The sequence below is a fragment of the Paroedura picta genome, chromosome 12 (genome assembly GCF_049243985.1).
Source record: "Paroedura picta isolate Pp20150507F chromosome 12, Ppicta_v3.0, whole genome shotgun sequence".
Lineage (NCBI taxonomy): Eukaryota > Metazoa > Chordata > Lepidosauria > Squamata > Gekkonidae > Paroedura > Paroedura picta.
Genome location: NC_135380.1, coordinates 24221618 through 24238669, shown reverse-complemented (window position 1 = coordinate 24238669; position 17052 = coordinate 24221618).

The window sequence follows — 17052 nt, the reverse complement described above, 5'->3', positions numbered from 1 at the left end:
CATTCCTGAGAAAGCCCTTTGCCCATCAGCCTCATCTCAGTTCAGCACAAGCACACGGAGAAGGAACGCACCAGCCAATCTTCACTTACAGACAGGCTTATATGGACAAAGATCAGGGACAGACCTTTGATTCAACCCAGGAGTGCACATTGAATGCTCCAATTAAGAACTTTGATCAGTTCTTATTTTCTGCACAGGAAGCAACATTTTCTCTGCTAAGTTCTGCTCAAAGGGCAATGAGTCTCTCTCCAAAGGAAGACACAGAAAAGGCAAATGAGTGAGTGAGAAGGGAAACAAGAAACTGAGAAAACTGTGATGTATGTAATCAAAGCAGCAGCTTTATCGGGATAGGGAACCTTAATTCTTGGTCAGTTGCACTATATCAGATTACCTCCTGATCATCCTGTGGTCTCTTCGTAGGCTCCCCCCTCCTTTCTAGGAGCCAGTTTGGTGTAGTGGTTAGGAGTGCGGACTTCTCATCTGGCATGCCGGGTTCGATTCTGCACTCCCCCACATGCAGCCAGCTGGGTGACCTTGGGCTCTCCACAGCACTGAGAAAGCTGTTCTGACCAAGCAGGAATATCAGGGCTCTCTCAGCCTCACCCACCTCACAGGGTGCCTGTTGTGGGGCGAGGAAAGGGAAGGCAACTGTAAGCCGCTTTGAGACTCCTTTGGGTAGAGAAAAGCGGCATATAAGAACCAACTCTTCTTCTTCTTCTAACCATACAATTATTGCTCAGGACCATTTATAACCAATCATTTGCTGCAATTAAACAACAACAAAAAGGGTCTATATGATGGAGCGCAGGAAGAGCAATTCAGAAACGCCATACAAACTTGCAGCCTAGCAAGAGTCCCAAACATGTCAGCCTCCTAGCTTTCTGTCGGGACTGAACAGGCCATTTAAAAACAGGTGCCGCTATCTGTTTCAATGAAACAACCAGTGACTGCTCTTATGCCAGAGCTGAGCTGAACCCACTCTGAAGAAGAGACCTCATGGCAGGGAGCACTGACTTTTGGGTGTGGAATTAGTGATGACCTGACACCATCAGGGCCTGCTGGGCCCAACCCTAAGTGATTTCTGCAGTGATGAGTCAGAATCACACACAGAGCTGGAAGAGACCACAGTGGGACATCCAATCCAGCCCCCCTTCCTGGGGACTTAAACAAACCCACACAATCCTAATCTCCTCCTAAAAACTTCTCATGAAAGAGACCCCATCAGCCTCCGAGGCATCATATTCCATCTATGAACAGCCCACACCATCAGAAAATGCTTCCTGATATTTAAGTGGAAAAAGCCTCTTGTGGCGCAGAGTGGTAAGGCAGCAGACATGCAGTCTGAAAGCTCTGCCCATGAGGCTGGGAGTTCAATCCCAGCAGCCGGCTCAAGGTTGACTCAGCCTTCCATCCTTCCGAGGTTGGTAAAATGAGTACCCAGCTTGCTTGCTGGGGGGTAAACAGTAATGACTGGGGAAGGCACTGGCAAACCACCCCGTATTGAGTCTGCCATGAAAACACTAGAGGGCGTCTAGGGTCAGACATGACTCGGTGCTTGCACAGGGGATACCTTTACCTTTACCTATTTAAGTGGAACCTCCTTTCCCATAAGAAGAATAGTGACTTCAGCTCCAAAAGTGAACACAGCATCAAAAGCCAGCAATATGTCTTGTTCTCTACCTGATCCATGGGGGATGAAGGCTCAGGGACTCTGGCAGGAACACATCTAAGACCATGCCAACACTAGCTAGCAGGCAGGTGTATTGAGCCAAGCAAAACCTAACCAGTTAGTGTTCAACTGAAGGCTTATGTAGGGAGTTGATAATCCTTCCTTTTCCTTTGTCCTGGGTTGGCTCCCTGATCCTGCAAGACTCAGGGAGTGCCCTCATCTTCTTGCGTGCAGCTGCAGGTGGGAAGGCCCATTGCTATGGCAGGTGCTACTCTGCCTGGGCCAGGCTCTCTGCATCCTCTGCAGCTGCTTTATATGGCTTCAGACCATTGGGCCATTGAGGCCTGTATTCTCCACTCAGACTGGCAGGAGCTCTCCAGAGTCTCAGATTTTCATAGAATCATAGAGTTGGAAGGGGCCACCCAGGCCATCTAGTCCAACCCCCTGCTCAATGCAGGATCAGCCCAAAGCATCCTAAAGCATCCAAGAAAAGTGTGTATCCAACCTTTGCTTGAAGACTGCCAGTGAGGGGGAGCTCACCACCTCCTTAGGCAGCCTATTGCTCTGCTGAACTACTCTGACTGTGAAAATTTTTTTCCTGATATCTAGCCTATATCGTTGTACTTGAAGTTTAAACCCATTACTGCATGTCCTTTCCTCTGCAGCCAATGGGAACAGCATCCTGCCCTCCTCAATTTTCACATCACCTGTATTACCTGAGGGTGTGTCTTTTTCAACCTGAAGAAACCAGGGACTGAACTTGCGACCCACTAGATGCCAAAATGGATGTTCTACTGCTGAGCTGTGATCCCTCCTTAGAGAGGGACTTTTGGGTTCAAGAGCCCACTTGGCAGAAAAACCCACTCATGGAACTTCTGTTCTGTCTGAGGTGCTGGCTTTTAGGCAGTAGTCAATGGCTTATACACCTTTGGCTCTTGGATGGGCACTGGTTGTGACACGGATGACAAATCTTTTTGTGAAGGTTGAGGAGAATGAGGTGCTTGAGAACCACAGTGCCAGCATCTTTCTTACTGTTAACACAGTTAGCGCCAACCACTTCTTATTTTTGATCTTCTCATATTTTATCATCCTTAAATGGACCTGCTACACTCTGCCATTTCACAGTGGGTTTTTGCCTTGGGGCAGAACTAGTAAGCACTGGACTCCTAAGTCTGTTCTTTTGAATTTCTTTATTTAGATATTTATACCCTCTTAAGCCCAAAAGTGATCTCCACACCTTCATTTTATGCTCACAACAACCACCCTGTGAGACAGGCTAGACAGAGACAGAGTGATGGCCTATGACCCCTGAGTGAGTTTTCATGGAAGAATGGGTCCTCCAGATCCTAGTCTGACCACTAGGTTAGTGTGAATGAAGCCACCAGTACAAAATTCTTCTAACAACTGAGGGAAGAAGAAACAGAAGAGGTGGTTTGTTGTAGCCTACTTTTCACTTCCAAAGAGTTCCAAAGTGGCTTACAACCACCTTTCCTTCCTCTTCCCATAACAGATACCCTGTGACAGCTCTGTGTGAACAGGGACTGGCCCAGGGTCACCCAGCAACCATCCTGAGCAAAAGGAGTCGGGAATCAAACTCAGTTCTCCACATTAGAGTCTGCCACTCTTAACCACTACACCACACTGGCTTAAACAGTAGCCCATCAAACATTACATATGTCATTCCGGTTTATATAAAGGGGGAGAATGGCCCATACATTTAAAAGTTGCACAAACGAATGTAAAAATAAGTCATGTTGAATTATGAGGGTTTAAAGATTGTCTTTATTTCCTTCCACAAGGTGGCTACACTTGGAAGGATTCGTATCCTTTTACTGGACAGAACTATTCACCTTAACATGCTCCTTTCTACCTGAAGAGATTTCTCTTCCTCCCCCGACCCACAGCAGCAATATAATCATAACAAATCTTTCCTTCTTGATTCTTCTAACTGTATAATCTACAAAGAACAACAACAAAAAGTAAAAATATTGGGTTCCTCCAAAGCACATTCAGTCTAGTGTATTAAAGACACACGCACACAAAAACATAATTTAAAATGACAGTCATTTCCTCTCGATTTCAGTCTATCACACATGCAGGCTTGTTCAGATGAATTGCATTTATTTTTAATTGTATTGCAATGGGCAGGTCACATCTTGGTGTTTACCCCAATTGCAATGAGCCTTAAAAGTTAATTGAGTTTTCATCACCCTCCTTTCCTGGATCAATATTAGCGTCCCGGTTGGCTGCCAGGTCTGACAGGAGGGAGAATATTAACCTCCCTGGTAACCGATGCAATTGGCAGGTGGAAGAAGGAGGCCTGTCAGGTTTTAGCCCCGAGTCACTGCTGGTGTGTAGCTGAGAAGGCCATGTCTCTTGCCACGAATATATATATATATAAATCTGCAGTGGAATGACTTTGGTATTACTCCCTCAAAGTATGTTGAATCCAGCCAGTGAGGTAAAAGAGGCAGAAGTCAGTTTGGGGAGCCCAGCTGATGCTCAAACACATCTTCCCCGCCAGCTCTACTGCCTTTTGCCCCAGCCTGATCAGAATGGCTGTGTGTGTGTTTGTTTGCTTTTTGCTGGGATTTTCCTGCAGCTCTTGTCTCTCACCTGCATCTGAAGTCCGTCTCAAACAGTATCAAACACCAACTTTAAAGTTTGCATAATAAGTGTGTCAGTGCAGGGCTGGCCAAAGAACCAGAATTAGAGGCTAGGAACCCTATTTTGCAGCCAGGTAAGCACAAGGGAGGCCCATAAACCAAAGTAAAGGAAACCAATGGATGGGACCTGAAGAAATATCAAGAGTCCAGGAACTCTTTGATTGGCAGTTCTGGCCACACACAATATGAAGCAGCAGTTGTAGTGACATGGGGGAGGTCAGGGAAAGAGCTGGGACCATCTTCCAGCAGCCAAAGGGGCAGGGAGGGATGCTGCTGCCTCCAGATGGGGAGTTGCCTTTAATTAGTCTAGACCAGGGGTAGTCAACCTGTGGTCCTCCAGATGTCCATGGACTAATATTCCCATGAGCCCCTGCCAGCAAATGCTGGCAGGGGCTCATGGAAATTGTAGTCCATGGACATCTGGAGGACCACAGGTTGAGTACCCCTGGTCTAAAACAGGGGTGGTCAAGCTGTGACTCTCCAGATGCTGGCAGGGGCTCATGAGAATTGGAGTCTGTAGACATCTGGAGAGCCACAGTTTGGCCACCCTGGCTGCTCTGGCTTACTCTGTCAAAGAACCTTGGGTGCAGCCTCTGAATAGGGAAGTGGGACAAACCTTCTAGGAGAGGTTAGCCTGTTCCTTGTTTTCCTCTGATAGTCAGAGAGGACTCTGGGCAAGTGCTGAGCTCAAAAGAACAAGGTAGCAACGCTTATTCCAAGTTTTAAAAAAACACAGAGGAGTTGACATGAAGGAGAAGGGGGTGAGAGGTTTGGAATAAGTACATTGTTTACTAGCAGAGCCACAGGGGCTCCGTTCAAATCCTTAGAGGCAAAAGAAGCATACATCAGCGTAGTAAATTTCTCCAGCCCTTATGATTCTCATTCCTTAGCGCCACAAGGAACCAGGCTTCTGCCCTTAGTGCCCTTCTAGCCAGGGTCATAACAGAACTGGCTTCCTGCCTTTTATGTGGGTTTTAAATGTTAGCACTCAGCTACCCCACTGGTTTAATTCCAGGGGGGATCTGAGGGCCATTCCTCACCTGGGATCAATCCACAGGCCATTCTGCTTGATGGCCCAGGAATTAGAACTGTCAGGTTTTGGGGAGCCCATATCAATCTTTCAGAGTTGTGAGCTGACCCTTGTGAAGCTTTCCTGCCTGAGGCAACTCACTGGGGTTTTTCTTACCTGACAAGTCGTTTCATCTCAGTTATAAAGGAAAAGAGGGGTTTAAAGGGAGGAGGGCCTACCCTGGCACCACAGCATTGCCAGGGAACAGAAGGCTCTCAATTCTAGGCCTGACAAAGAGTTAACTCTAAACTATGCCGCTCCCTGTTTCTGTCCTGTGCTCGATTGCAAATGTGAATTTAAAAGAAAGACCAGATCCACTGGGTGTCACTGGAAACTATAGCCTCCATTATCCAAGTAGCTGTGAATTTGCCATGTGTGCATAGAAGTATCTGGGTCCTTTCGGATGCTATAGTAATAATTAGTAATGCTATAGTTTTCAGGACTGAGATATTCTTGCTTAGGGTTGCTGCCTGGCCAGTTTTTTTCCCAAGCATGACTAGATTTTCCTTCTTCCACTTTTAATGAAACAAGTAGGAGGAAGGCCATTTCTAAATCATTAAACTGAGTTTTTAAAATGTATTTTATTCATTTTAGGCAGTGCTAATCACTCAGGCTCTCGCAGAGAGCCACCTTTACAATTATGCCATCAGCCAAAAGAAACATCACATATCTATTACTTGACCAATGTACTACCCCAAACACAAAGAACATACAGATATTAATATTAAATACAAATTATAACCCTTTAGAATACCGGAGTCCCTCTGAGCTTGTAGAGTTATGTCTGCCCACCACTGTTGAGCTTTAGCCAGCCTATGTATTTCTGGAATGAGGGGGACAGATTCCATCTCAGCCTTCCTGATCACTCTCCAACTCAAGAGACAATTGCTCGGATGAGAAAGTGCGTTTGCCAAATCACCTAAGGGCGAGCAAGTTCCCTGAGAAAAGGAAGTGAAATTGCCATCACTGAATCAGAATCAGAGTACCTTTGTTGGCATATATAGTGAAAAAAATAGACATTTAAATGGTTACAGAGTTCATGAAATCCATCCCCACTGTAGCTGTCTTGTTCTTTTCCAAGGGGGCTTTCATAGTGATGACTCTACTCTCTCTTCTCTGTGTGATAGATACCCAGATGCTTTAGGCTGATCCTGCATGGAGCATAGGGTTGGACTAGATGGCCCCTTCTAACTCTATAAGTCTATGCTGGGAGAAAAGTGCATAGAAGGGGTTATTTGGAGAAGATAGGTCCTTTGCTTCCATTCCTGGAACAAGGCCCACAGCTCAGGAGGGTTTGCAGCTTATCCATTCTCCAGTCCTTTCAGTATCTCAAAATAGGAAGCACTACAATTGAGCAATGCCTTGGCCATGCATTTGCAACTGGGGGCAGGTGCCACATTGGGGAACAGGGCTCAGAAGAGCCAAAGGGGGCATGTCAAAAGAGCACTCATGAGTTCTATGCCAACAATTAATTTGTTGTTGGCTTTTCAGTCCCGTACCCCCCCCCCCCCAATTTGGAGAAAAAAATTAAATGGCTCCTGGACCAGTGAGTAAGTAGTACTGATTTCGAGATTGCCAGTATAATCATTGGCATATATTTATTTGCATATATCCTGGCTGTGTGAATGCTCCCACACATATCCGACCTACATCCTTCACAGTTTTCTCCTGAAGGAAAATAACGTGGGTGAAGTCAAGCATTAGTAGATCATAATCTAACATATCAGAATAGTCACAAATCCAATTGCCACCATATACACACATGGCAAATTGTGATGGTATCACTATACCACCAGTATGTTAAGATTGGTCATGTGAGCTGGCCCTAAAAAACTGACTTTTAAAGGTTAAGCTTCACTCATAGGTGTCCTATTTAAGCCAAGCTGTAAGCCTAGGAGCTCCAGACAGGCCTAGGGAGGTTTCAAGCAGGAATCATCCAGAAGAAAAATTAATTCAGGACAAGGGACAGCTCCTAAGGAGCACAGATGTTGATTCACCATAGTCAAGGGAGATCTGGGGGATTTTAAGGGGTTTGAAATTGTGCACAATAATGTTATTACATGATGTTGGATTATGCCCTTCCCCCCTCTCAAACTGGGACTTCTGGGAAGATGAACAGGCTTAGGTACTAGATGGACAATTCATGTACCTCATCTGAAAGGAATGAACTTGCCACTCTTGGTTTCAGCATTTGATTACTCTTCCTGATAGAAGTCTTCTAGAAATCTCCCCTTGAATTCAGAATGTACCAGATTCTGTGGCCCTGAGATTTCCTGGGCAGATAATTCTATCTCGAGCACATTATCAGAGGAGTTGATCTCACAGGTTCCAACGATGCACTTCTTCAGCTGAATGCTAAACGGTCTAAGGATGCTGTTGCTTACTCATTTCCTCCCCATCCTCCATCAGCTTGCTTAGGTACACAATAATTATCATCCTTATGAACTCCCCTCCTCTCTAATATTTTGTAAACTGGGATGTGCCAGATAGGTGGAAATGCATAAGCAGAATGCCAATGTGAGGCGAGGTCATCAAGACCAAGACGAGAAGAGCATAAGACAAAGGGTAATAGAGTTATGAGAGAAAGAGATTGTGTGTGTGTGTAAGTGCAAGACTGCCTACAGGGGGGAAAGTGGGAAATTACCTGCAGAGATAATGATATTTTGTTTTCTCCAGACATCAATGACATTATGCTGGTCAGACCCCAGGAGCTATTACTGTACCAGCTAATCACAGCCTACAGGGGAAAACAAATCAAAAGTGACCTCTTTAAGAACTTACCCAGGTGGCAGACTCTTGGGTATCACAGACTGCAGTATAGTTTCTAAGCAGTGTTACATCTTTGTAGGTTCACTGAAGTCAATGAGCTTAGAAGGATGAAATTCTGTTTAGGATTGTACTGCTGGGGACTTAATCTTGACCAACTCAATTCTACTTGCAATTCCTGGGTCCAGATCCATCAAGCTGACTGAACTTTTGTCACTGAACTTTTGACCCAGGCCTTCGGAGCTCCAGCTCTTATTTGGATGGAGTTATAGCCCTGCTGGAGGGCGTAGCCTGCTATCTTCTGTCTCTTAATGAATTGTGATTGTGGTTGAAGCAGGGAGCAAAGGTAGATGGAGTCACGTGTGTCTTCCTATCATCAACAAAAAGGTCAGAACTGTCTTGTCTTGCACTTTGAGCAAGCAGGGGAACTGCTTTTAGCTTTCCTCATCCTCAGGTAACTCTGCCTGGATTTAGCAAGGGCTATATATTTCCCAAGTGGAACCACCATCTCATTTTATTGACCAGAAATTAAAGTGGTTGGAGAGGACTGGGTGTGAATGAAAAACAGGAAATAGGTTTATTGTGCCAACTGAACTGCTTCACTCAGGGATCACGTCAGCTAGATCCCTAGCATGCATCCTTAAAATGATGTGAAAAGCATACCACCCCTGGCTGGCCCTCCCCACCCCACCCCACTCCACTCCACTCCACTCCACCCCACCTCCACCCCTGGCTGCCAATATGAAAGAGGAAGATGCAACCCAATGGGGAATAAAAGGGATCGGTTTAGGAGGAGGGGCCTATGATGTTCCCTTCAACCTGGCCTCAATCAAAGGCCTGGTGGAAAAGTTATATCTTATAGTCCCTGTGGAACTGCATTAGTCTCTGCAGGGCTTGCAGTTCTTCTGGGAGCTCATACCACCTGGCTGGGGCCAGGGCTGAAAAGTCCCTGGCTGAGGCCAGGCAAACCTCTCATAGACCGGGGGTCACCAGCCTGCTGGTATTTGCAGAGCAGAGCACTCTGCGAGGGGCATAAGGAGTAACACAGTCATTCAGATCAGGGCAAACCTTAAAGGTGCTCAGTAAACTGCTGTCAACAAAGATTTTTTGCCAAATAATACTTTATCCTTTGTTTTTTTTTAAGCAATCTTTCCTATATACATTAATAAACCAAAAAGCATAGGTCAGTCGAAAACATATGAAGGAGAGGTCTACCAGTGTCTATTAGCCACAAGGTATAGTTGAAACACTACATCTGGGGCAGCAATGCTCTGAATTCTTGGTGCTTGGGGGGCAACAGTGGGAGGGCTTCTGGAGTTTTGGCCCTGCTGGTAGGCCTCCTAATGGCACCTCGGTTTTGGCCACAGGATGGGCCATTGACCTGATACAACATGGCTTCTCTCATGTACTTAACGTTCATATGACTTGAAAACTATAAAAGGCTCTCTTTCTAGGATAGACAGCTCCATAAAGTTTGCTTTCTTCCTTCATCAGTCTTTCAAGTGCTCTATAATGTGAAAAATCTGCTCCCAATAAAGGGACACAGTAAGTATCAAGGTAGTTGACATGTTTATTTATTTGCATGGTCAGCTTGTTCAGCTTCTGTCACCCAGAGGGGTTAAAAGGTTTTCTCTTTCTGAAGTTCATTATTTCAGGGTCTTTTTCTCCCAATGTTCAAACTTAGCTAAGAGGGTGAGATGTATTTGAAGAGATGGAGAGTGAGCAGGTAAGGTGGGGGAAAGTTCCATACTCCTCACCTGTCTGTTCCTTTTGATGGAAAAGAAGAGATTCTTCCTCCTTCTCTCTCACACTTCCCCTACACCTGAGCAACTAAAGTTGCTTCTGGTCCATGATGTTAGATGATGGACAGGCTTATAAACCATGAGATAAATGTCCTCATAGCAATCCCATTTCATGCTGCAAATGTATGTCTAATCTTGTGTGCTGTCACGGCAAAGAAAATGTAACTTATGAATCACATATTTTCCCCCTTTCAGCAAGACTATAACACATTTTCACAGTTCCCTTAAGTTAGGGGTTCCATCTAGGAAGACTGCCAAAAAGCTTTGTCTGTGGAAAGTATATGACAAAGAATGCAAAGACAGTAGACAAGATGCTCAATTTCCTAAAAGTCATAATTCTAACAATGCTATTTACTGTGGCTTTGCTTACCTGCTTTCCAAAGAGCCAGAAAAAAAATTGATTAAAAGCAGAAAGCCATCAATAGGCTTCTCAAAGGAAAATTAGCTCAAAAAGACAAATTGCAATATCAGCATTTGAGTTTTAGAAACCAATGCCAATGAAGGAATCTCATATTATTTATATATTCCTGCTCTTTCTGGCCTGTGAGCTTTAATCCCAAATTTAATTTGCTTCTTTACAGCAGTAAAATTGGCATTCTCTAACCCGTCCAGGGTTGAATGTACTAAAGTTCTAGCACAGTACATTTTTGAGCTCAAAAATATGTTACTAGACATCTGCTGCAAATCATATTCTTTTATTAACCTAAGATTGTTCAAATGCTGTAATTTTAGCCAATATAGCAGCAAGCACTCAAGATTTAAAGGGAAAGAAACCAACCCTTGTACTCGGCATATGGGTAGAAAGAGGTAAATAAATAGATTTCAAACATAATTTCAAACAGTAAATCTCTCAGCCCCCCCCCCCCCCATTCCCGATACAGGGTGGTTGAGGGCACACCCACAAAATGGCTGCCACAGGAGGCAGATCAACACACAAAGAAAAATCTGGGGAGAACAAGGGTAATTTGAAAGAACGCTGGGAAAGAGGAGTGACAGAGAATAAGAACAACACAGACTGTTGGCAGCTGCCACTGAGACCACATTTTAATATGAACAGCCAGTTGGCTCTCCAAAGGCCCATCAGGAACCCCAGCCTTTTAACAACACTTCACAGGCACCCAGGAAAGCGGGTGGCTGGCAGCATGGCTCCTACAGGCACCACAGTCCCCTGGCCTGATTTATTGAGGCTTGCATTCTCTTCATTATTGCAGAATTATAAATCATTTGTGAAAAGTGTTCTGTGGTGAGAAGAAAGGACTCTCCATATGCTCTGAGGCACTTCCCATATTATTCCTTATTATTCCTGTCTCAGAATTCTGAGCCGCAGATGCATTGACTGGTGCTGGCCAAGCAATTTATGGCTATGTCTCAGTAGTCATTCCCCCCCCACACACACCCCCAGCCCCATTTATTATGCACACATGTGTGTGCCTTTGTTCAGTTTTGGCAGGCAGACACACCACAATGGACAGCCGTGATCAATTGCGGGCTGACCCTCGAATCCGTTGAATTCCTTGCTCCTGAAGCTGAACACTTTGGGCCTCGTTCTGCTGCTGCAAGGTAACTAACTGTGTGGGCAGAGTTTCACGTCCTCGCCTCACAGGCACTTCTGCATCTGCACCGTAGGCAGAACTGCCTCACCTCCAAGGTGATGGATGGTCAGATCAGATAATTAAATGCTGTGGGAAGGGAACGATGCTTCCTGTGAGACTCTGCACAAATATGCATACGTGAAATGAAATGACACCAAATGGCCAGCGTTTTTGTTTCTTTTAAATCGAGTGTTTATTTACAATCACGGGCTGATGGATTTGCATACTGTTTATTTGATTGGCAGCCAATTAGCATGCCATGACGGGCAGGCTGATGGGGGAGGGTGAAAATTAGTACTTTCATGGGGCTGTGTTGAGAACGCACATGCTGAATCATTGCCAGTTGCATAGCGCCGTACCAGACTGTATGCCTATAGGAAAAGTAACCCAACAACAGGCTAAAGCTACTCGCAAGCAAGAACTCAGTCAACCCCAAAACGGACACATTTTGATTTTTCACTGCTTGCTTCTAAACTCTGACCTCAAAATTGAGAATTTTTACTTTGACATTTAGCATCACAAGTTTTGAGTATTACAAATTTTGGCACCTTTGGTATCACACATTTGGGCACCCACCAAGTTTTATTCAAGGTATGAGCTTTCGTGTGCATGCACGCTTCCACAGATACAATGTCTTTTGTATCACAGTTCAGCCACATGATGATTTGGAGTTTATCACCTGTTCATAGGAGTATTCCCACATGAATATTCCCAAGTATTTGGGTTAGTACAAAAATTGACTCAAATCCTGTTGCAAGTCAGATGTTCACAGATTGTTAAATACCAAGTGCTACTGCATGTCATTTGTCAGATACAGACTGCCAAATGCTGGGCCTGCTTACGTTCGAATATTTGCCAGAGATGCGTAAATCTCAAGGACATTTCCTAACCAAACTGTCAGAGGAGAATTGGGTTGGAGATCCCATTCATTTGAGCATTCTAAATACATTTGGCCACATGGTTATTACCAGTTCTTATACTGCTACTTCCATTTATCCAGTCCCTTCTGTAATTTTTTGAATGAATATAAGGAAATTTATTTACTTTCTGCTGCATCTGAAAATTTGAGCTCTGACTCATAAAAGTGTATCCAGGGAAAAACCATGTATATGTTTAAGGTGCCGCTGGGCTTCTGTTATGTTAGGCCAGTAAGCCCTGCTTTAAAAAAGAAAGGTAGAAATGTTTTCACACCCTAGGCTTCCTTGCAACACATATGCATGGGTAATTAAATGTGATGCATCTCTGACCTTCTAGCTTTGTTACTGGAAGACAAAGGGAAGCATCCAGAAAAAGCTTGGATAAAAATAAGGCCAAGAACATTTCTTTATATTCATTCGTCCTTTTATGTGTTTAATTAACGCATTTATAGCCCACACTCTCCAATTTTAAAGCAAATTACAAAGCCATTTAGTATCTACATATTAGTTCCAAGTCCTAACTCTCAGGGTTTGCCCAGTCCTGGCTGTGGGCGGGTGTTGGGTTTTTTTTACTCCTTTCTGATAATGAGAGAAACCCTGAACTACTGGGCTCGCTGAGTTTCTTCTGCTTTCTGTATAATACTAAGCTAAAAAGCAAAATACAGCAGGCACTAGGATCACCCTCCCCCACCCTGGGCAGGCCAGGAGGCAAAGGAGAGAGAAGCATTTTCGGGGCAGAGGGGAGTGCTGGCAGGAACTCTCTTGCTCCCCCACCCCTGCCTGGGCAGCCCCATTGACCTCATTCCCCTTTTCAGAGCAGTGGCGAAAAGCACCAGCAAGGACTCTGTGCCCCCCCCCCGCCAACCTGAAAAGGCTTGCTGAGGCCTTCACAAGCTGATCCCCCCCTTATACTGTTTGCATGCAACATAGAAGCCCCCCCCCTTTGCATTGGAGATACTGCCATTTTCCTCTTCTCCCTCCTTCTACTCATGCAGCTCCTTTTAAAGTTTCCCTCATCATTTAATTTTTTTTAATTTAGTGAACCAAGACTGGTGATTGTCTCATAGCACTAGATTCATACCACTTGTAAAAAAAATTAAATTTAAAATGAAGGGGAAATTAAGCTTGTACACCCACAACGGGGGGAGAATGGCAGAAAGTGCAGTGGGTGGAATGACTTTGGTCAGGGAGGGGGAAGTGCGTGTGGAAAATCTATACTTTTGAATTATCTTCATCTTGGAAGCAAAACAAGGGGGAAATTGACACAAAAGCACTCTTAAGAAAACCTGGGGTAACAGCAACCAGAAAATGAATTGAGCCCCAAAGGGAGGAAAATCAGTTCAGGAAAATCAGAGAGTGCAGGAAAATCAGGGAGGAAAATCAGAGCCCCAAAGGGAGGAAAATCTGATGGACACGTATGGTGAGAGTGAGGGGAAATCCCTGTGCGTAATAGGCCATGATGCTGGGATTCATCTGTAAATTAATCTTCTTGTCATTCAAACTTTTGTCTTCCTTTAATGGTAAAATGACAACTCCCAAACAGTTTCTCCCCAGCCTCCCTCAGAGCCGGTGTGATTTCTGCACTAGCTGGTGGCCTTCAGTCATCATAAGGCATTAATGCTAATTTGAACAAGCATCTTCTAGCTCTTAGCGCTCACTGAGGAAACATCATTAGCTATTCGAAAGGTTAGAGGAAATATCTTCTCACTTTGCATTCATACTGCAACAATAGTAAAAGTTGGTGCAGTGAAAAATACTGGAAATTTCTAGAACGAGCGGACTGAAGAAGATATGCTGAACACGTTGTAAATGTTCAGAATAATACTTAGCTTTGAATGGAACAACAATACTTGCCCCTCATCCAGTTTGGTGTGAGAGGCAGTTTGGTGTAGTGGTTAGGAGTGCGGACTTCTAATCTGGCATGCCGGGTTCGATTCTGCACTCTCCCACATGCAGCCAGCTGGATGACCTTGGGCTCGCCATGGCACTGATAAAGCTGTTCTGACCGAGCAGTGATATCAGGGCTCTCTCAGCCTCACCCACCCCACAGGGTGTCTGTTGTGGGGAGAGGAATGGGAAGGCGACTGTAAGCCGCTTTGAGCCTCCTTCAGGTAGGGAAAAGCGGCATATAAGAACCAACTCTTCTTCTTCTTCTTCATCCTCCTTAGCTGTACTTTTTGTGTTAACCCTCTCCCTGGTCTGGGGAGATCTATTGTAGCCTTCCGCTCCTTTCCCACCCCCTTGCAAGAAGTGTTACCTTCTTGCAGATATACTAAAAGCTTGTCTGCCTGCCATCATCAGTCTCTTCCAGTATAATTAAATTGAATATACTGATGGTGCAGGCAATAAAGGAACCCATGCTCTGGGTATGAAACCAATATATTTATTGGCTGTCTAGGACAGAGTTTAATATCCATGTGGGAATATTTACATTATCCCCTTTTACTTAAGACAATGGACACAGGAGTAACTGATGCCTATCTTTTTCAACACCAGCTTTGATGAAACCCCACAAGGGATGTATGAATTCCAGTATAAATCTTCCTTAGAGATGCAGTTGGAAGCAGTTTTGATTATTTTTAAAGAGAGAAAGAGGTGATTTAGGAATCACAGCAAATCCATATTTCTGGTATCCGAATTTAAGGTTTACATGGTCTTCTTTAAGATCCCCACGCAGGATTGTTTTGTTAAAACTCACAGTAGCAGCTTAAGCAGAGCTACAGCTTTCTTAATTCACTGACGTTTATGAGCTTCGAAGGGTGAGATTGCACTGTCAGGCGCCCTAGGTGAACAGAATGGTCTTGGCCTGGTGCCTCTAATGAAAAAGATGAGATGCCAGGAGAGCACTGTGAGGAAGAAGTTCCACAGCTGAGGTGCCACTGCAGAAAAGTCCTTGTATCTGACAGCTCCCCCCCCACACACACACTTCTGCCAATGAAGAATCCCAGATAAAAGTTGTCCTATGGAAGCAAATGGCCTTTTAAGACCCCTGCTCCAAGGTTGTTCAAAGGCTTAGGACAGCCTTTCTCAACATTTTTACCATTGAGAAACCCCTGAAACATGTCCCAGGCTTTGAGGAACCCCAGAAGGGCAGAATATGATTGGGAAGCATAGCTGGGTATGCACCCATCCAAGGCCCCTCCCCTTTCCACCCCCTGCAGGCCTATCATAGGCCGTTTAGGGAGAGGGGGAGGTCAGCATGACCATATATGGTCATATAACCCAATAATAGTTTAACATATATATAGTTCCCTGCAATTTGGGGGGTCCTAATCACTGCCTAATCACCTAGAGCCTCTTGTGGCGCAGAGTGGTAAGGCAGCAGACATGCAGCCTGAAGCTCTGCCCACAGGAGTTTGATCCCAGCAGCCGGCTCAAGGTTGACTCAGCCTTCCATCCTTCTGAGGTCGGTAAAATGAGTACCCAGCTTGCTGGGGGGTAAACGGTAATGACTGGGGAAGGCACTGGCAAACCACCCCGTATTGAGTCTGCCATGAAAACGCTGGAGGGCGTCACCCCAAGGGTCAGAGATGACTCGGTGCTTGCACAGGGGATACCTTTACCTTTACCTATAATTAGTTCTTACCCATTTGGAAAACCCTTCCAGGGCTATCAAGAAACCCCAAGGTTTCACAAAACCCTGGTTGAGAAAAATCTGGCTTAAAAGAACATAAGCAACATTTTTACTGCAAGCAAATGAATTAGCACTGTTGATAAAAACTGATAAGCTATCATTCAGTTAACTAGTGCCTGCCATCAACCTTGGCATTGTATTTTGTACCAACTGCAGCTTTGAACCATCAGGAATAATCTAGACTGGATGTGCTCCGTGCATGGATGCATGTGGCTGTATAATTACCTTTTGGAGGTATATAGAAACTCTCACTCTCCTATAACACCCAAAAGGTCATAAAAAAGTATCATGATATTCTCCAGTCTGCCAGTCAAGGATGCATCCTGCATCTAACACCAGGATATGTGGTCCCTTCTAACACTCCTGTCCAGTTCCACTCTTCCAAAATGATTTCACTGAATTTGGGTTTGCTACAGCTGGAGGGGTAAAGTGGGGCCACCAGTTCAAATCCCTCAGCGGCCAACTCAGCAGGAAGCCTCTGGACCTTAGCCTCTCATTGGCAATATGGGGGTGCTAATAGCAACCTGATTCCCTTTCAGAATTGTTGGAACACACTCAAGTGTTCTCGAAATGCTAAATATTATTATTAGACCAAAATTCAAAATGAAAAACTTGTGTGTTAGTTGAGTTCCATCCTGTTAAAGGTTAATGATTCTGTGACTCTACAACTCTTTTCTTAAGTGTTTTTCTCCCCTCTAAGAAAGACAGATTAAAAAGCATACAATTAGCACCTTGATGGAAAAAAAATTTAAACAGAGAATGATACAGATGCATTCAGGCTGTGATCCCAATCAGAGCTCTGTCTGACACACAAACACACTTCAAAAGGTTGTCATGGTAGTCCCAGGCAACTCTATGTTGTTACATGTGACTATAACCAATCAATGGAAAGAAACAACCAGCTGGTATATCTGAATTACACAACCCTCTCTGAAAC